The following is a 5,330-nucleotide window of genomic DNA, read 5'->3' on the forward strand; positions in this document are numbered from 1 at the left end:
AGAGAGAGAGAGAGAGAGAGAGAGAGAGAGAGAGAGAGAGAGAGAGAGAAATATATATATATAGGTATGCATGCATACAAAAATGTAGAAATAAGCATATATATGTATGTATGTATGTCCTGATTTAATTTTGTTTCTACATTTTATTCTACTAAACAGATCATCTTCTACAATCTGCTAATGCATTCCAGTCCAGATCATTTATGTACGCTTCATTGTTCATTGTTCGCGTACCTGCCTCGTGTACAAGAGAGTAGGAAGGTAGAAAACTAGCCAAAGTCACTTGTTCTTAGTAATGTGTGTTAGACATCAGCTGTTCTTATATGTATCCGGGTTTATATTATTTTTTAAATTTCTTATATACAAATGTTTCTTTTTCTTTCTTTTCCTTTCTATTCCCTTATTCCATAAATATATGCATATATATATATATACATATATGGGAATGTGTGTATTTGTATATATATAAATACCTGTAGGTATATAAATTCTTGTTACTTTTTTTATACTCACCAACGACATTATATTAAGATTCTGCTCGTATGACACTAAAAAGTTCACTTCGATAATACTACAAGTCGCACACATTCTTCTTCACCATTCGGAACGATATATTTATATGCTACTTGTTAACATCACTAACGCCCCTTCTACGCAATCTCGTGTAAATTAATACCAAAATAGTTAAAGCATTATTTCGTATAAGTTAATATTGAAAATATGTTCCTAGATACGAAATACCGTGTAATGACTTATTTTCCCCGAATATGGGAAAATAGAACGTGAACGTAATATTTCATTCCAAAAAACGGTCGCATCACATTGCGGCTACATCAACTTAGAGAAATCGTATCGGTCGGTAAAAGGCATGTATTTTTTACGACGTCTCCGTTACAAATGAGATGATGCAATTAATATACTCTTGTGCTCTAATAGTGTCTTTCAAAATGAGAATTTCCTTTTATTTTCTTTATTTGTTCTATGTGCACAATGAACGATAATCAATCTGGTTTTTGGACGAGTTTACAGTAACAGAAGCGTAGTTGATTTGAATAAAATTAGGGACTCGAAATGTAAGTAATATTTTGTGACGCTATATATATATATATGTATGTATATATATCAATATATATGTAGTAAATGGGTAAATGACTTATTCATTCTTGAAAATTACTTTAATTTGATTACTTTGGTTGACAGGTAGCAATAACTTGAAATTTTAACATTTAACGCATGGTTCAAATTGTCTTCGCTACGAGTTATAAAAGATTAAAGGCGAGATATGTATGTTTATCTTTTTCTTTTTTCGTAGAAAATTTGAAAAAATAAAATAAAAATTAGATATGAATACAAGTTTACCTTCAAACGATAGCCGAGAAATTTTTACCCTTAGGAAGATCATAAGTGTTTCCCACTTCAAGAACATACGAATTTCTTAAGTCTTAAGTTTCTTAAGATTTCAAGTTACAATTTTCATTTTTATGATGCGAGCAACAATTGAAAGGAGTAACAACAATACATAGCAGCATAAATGGTGGATGAACAAATGCGTAAAATAAACGCGTGAACGCGTGATAGCCGATGTACGCATGTAACCGTTTGAAAGATTACATAGATTTTAAATGCCGTTCTAGAAATGCACAGGCACGTTTCCTGCGGTTCGTTTCTAACCGTGCAGCAGCATTCAAAATTCCCCAAAGGCCAAACAGTTTTATTTTTCTTTATTTATTCAGTTATGCTATTTACTTGCGCTATTTATCACGCTCTTTATTCTACATGTTTCTTATAAAACTAAAAATATTATACATTTCTCCTTCTCCTACACATTAAACGCTCATTCACTGTCAGGGTCATGTTCATGGCTGAATTTGTAGCCTTGAATCTTTATAATTCCCATCTTTGTTTTTCACCCACCGGCAGCCAGATGCATGTACAAGTGTACACATATTCGTGTCTAAATATATATATATATATATATATATATATACATGCGATGGTACCTAACCTCTAATGAAAGTCATTTGTCATTTCGGCCACATCATCATGTTCTGTTTGACTTCTCATTTCTATTATTATAATTGCTGCTTTGAATGAATATTTTCAGTCCCAACTGTTCTTGTAACAATTTTAAACACATTCTAATTTTTCTTTGATTTTAATACAAATTATTTTCACAAAAATCGACCATAAAATTTGCCTAAGACTGCTTCTGTTTTAATAATAATTTTTTATTTTCCTGTTAACTTGTTTTATTATTATCCTGTTATAATATTAATGTTTCTATTAGTTCGCCTGCAATCGCATCTACTTCAAATTGTCGCACGGCCGAGTAGATAAGAGTCGTCACTGCCAAGTCGGTGCTCGTTCAAATTTCAGCACGGCTTCGGATGCATTTGCTGCGGCCACTCATCCCTTTTTTTTTTCTCTTAACATTCTTCTTTCTGACCCCTGCTCATCACCCTGCTAGTTAGCATTAGAAATTTCAGTTAAATATCAACTTTGCCTCATACAATTCGAAGCATAGAATTATTTATATACAGTGAGTGTGCACTTGTTAAGCCTAGTCCATTGTCCGTCCAAACATACAAATTTTTTTTTTTGCTAATTTGCAGTTACTCGTGAATACATATTAAAATATAAAAAAGAAGCAAACAAAGCATCGTTCCAGTAGACAAATAAATTGAATAACTTTAACAATTCAAAATAAATAGCGTCATTAATATTGAGCTTTGTTCATATAGAGAAGGATACGAAAGAAAAAGAAAACAGCATATTACTAAAAATTAATATATGCAGGGGTATCCTGTTTGCTTAATAACGTCATTTAAACCTTTTGACATACTTTGTATAATTTTTTAATGTTTATCAAACAGAGGTCTTGCTCCATTCCTCTTACAAGACTGCAAGTTGTTTAGGTCTTGAACCGAAGTGATTGAGTGTTTTCGTACAGGGCAGTCCAACTCAACCCACATATTTTTGATGAAATTCATGCTTGGTGATTGCGTAAGACGGTGAAGCACTTTGAGGCAGTTATATGAGAGCCATTCTTGAATTAAGCGGGACTTATGCTTAAGGTCGTTATCTTGGTAGAGCTTGAATATTTCCAAAATACCAAGTTTGTCCGCACTTTCTTCCAAATTTTCCTTCAATGTCCTTAAATAATCCCTCTTGTTTAGAAAGCCATCCATAAACACCAATTTTCCGACTCCATTGGCTCCAATGTATAGCCAAACTATAACATGACCATTGTCATGCTCAGCTTAAGGCATTGGTACAAGAACAAGAATAGGAAACTAAGAGTAGAGTTTACTGGAAAACACATTTCTAAGTTCATTCTTTTCGTTATTTTTGCTAACTAAAGCAAATGCAACGTCATTTCACTAAGAATTGGACGTTTTCGCTGGAATCTCTGATGCGTTTAATGAAATTAGTTTGCTTTCAGGGAATGGCTTAGATGGATAAAAAATTATGATTTTTATATTAAGGGCGAAGAGAACCTGGGGTAGCTGAAAATGTTTGAGCAGTAAGATTTACTATATAATAGCGGTTAGATGAATATCCATATGAAACGCTTAAAGAAGTGAAAAATGTTGGGAATTGTTGAAAAAGTCTACCGTATAAATCGAGGCCAAGAAATGTCGAACATCACTCACTAAAACTTGGAATGTTACTTCCAAGATAACAAGCAATTTTTTGGTTTTGCTTTTTTTTTGTTGTTGTGGGTATTACGATAGCTGATGATAAAAGGCATGCGTTACGACAATCGTAAACGCATTACCATCTGTTGCACTGGGTGCACTACGTCTGCTTCTTCTGGTACTTACAAAAGCAATCAAGCCTGATTATTATAAAGAGTAATTCTTGTAATTAACGTATGAGTTGAAAGGAAAAAGTCATAGGATAAAACAGTTTTTATATACAACTAATCGGGTGAAGGAAGAGCATGAACTACTTGGAGGGTCCTGCCTGTGCCACATTCTCCAGGCATCTATTTCGATGTGTGCATATTAAGTAATTAAGTCAGCCAATCAGTAATCCAATTATCGGCAGAAAGACAATAAGTTATAGCTACCGATTGAAAATATTTTGGATAACAAACGACCTCATATTGTAAAAAGGCCAATGAAAGGGACAGATGGAAATTAGTTAAAAAACCTTATAGTTAAGTATATGTACATATACTTAGTAAAAATTTGTGCGACTTTTCTTAACAAACATCTTCCAAAACAAAGCTATAGTCTGAAAATCTTTCCCAAGACTACCAGTTTATAAGAATTTATGGCACGCAGTGCCGTCTCCATGATTTTTTATTATTTGCTTAATTCGTTTAAAATGAATACATATATATATATATATATATATGTATTATATATATATAAATTGTATATATCTATATGGTTATACATTAAACCAGGCGTAAATCAAAAAATTTCCCTACAATTTCCTGCTTTATTTTAGATACCATTAGAAATCAGAAGAGTGTGAAGAACAAAGACCCGTAAAAAATGAAGAACAGATTCACTAGAATCAATGACAAGAACAACAAACAACGCAACCGCATCAACGAAAACAACAACATTAATGATAATGGTTGGTTGCACAAATGCAAATACATATAAAACATAATGATAACAACATTTAAATTTCTTCATGTAGAACTTTTTTTGTGTGCAAAAACAACAATAGCCAGCAATAGCAAAAATTAATATGGATATTAAATAAAAAGCAAATAAAAAAAAAAATAAATAAAAAAACTACTTACCGCACTTGATACAAAATTCTGTATAATTCAGTTTATATATATATATTTATATTATGTACATATAGAAGGAAAGATAGATAGATAGATAGAGATGAACGTGTAGGTAGATGCACACTTCCGTTTCACGTAACAACCGTTAAGGGTGAGAAATTGAAGTTTCTGTTTCTTGTTCTCTTTCCTCTTTTTAAATTTGTTGTACTTTATCGATTTTTCGCTATATATATATGTATATATATATATATATATATATATTGTGTGTGTGTATGTGTATGTGTGAATAAAAACAAACAACGTATGCTTGGTTTGAGTTCTTAAGATTCGTTTTGAAACAAAAAATTCTTTAAACAATTTAAAAAAATTTTTTTTGTTTTGAGATAAAATAAATTTCTTAAGATATTTTTTTCTTTTGTTTTTAACTCTATAACATTTAAAATGCTTTAAGGATTTTTTTTCGTTTTAATATAACAGAAATCAACCGTATATTCTCTATTGTATGCGCCACTAGAATAAATTTCTGATATTTATTTACGTGAACTTTTAGTGGTAACTTCATAAAAACGAACAAACG

The 5,330-nt window shown here is 31.5% G+C and overlaps 1 protein-coding gene across 1 annotated transcript in view; it reads right to left on the reverse strand.

Annotated features, from left to right (window-relative positions):
* Positions 1–4,981, reverse strand: part of LOC119632720 — a 31,855-nt gene extending 26,874 nt beyond the window's left edge. The window contains exon 1 of the mRNA XM_038025794.1: positions 4,763–4,981. The gene's annotated coding sequence lies outside the window, so the exon portion shown is untranslated. The remainder of the gene's footprint in view (positions 1–4,762) is intronic.
* Between the last annotated feature and the right edge of the window lie 349 nt (positions 4,982–5,330).

This window comes from Glossina fuscipes, unplaced genomic scaffold (genome assembly GCF_014805625.2).
Source record: "Glossina fuscipes isolate IAEA_lab_2018 unplaced genomic scaffold, Yale_Gfus_2 1, whole genome shotgun sequence".
In the NCBI taxonomy this organism is placed as follows: Eukaryota; Metazoa; Arthropoda; class Insecta; order Diptera; family Glossinidae; genus Glossina; species Glossina fuscipes.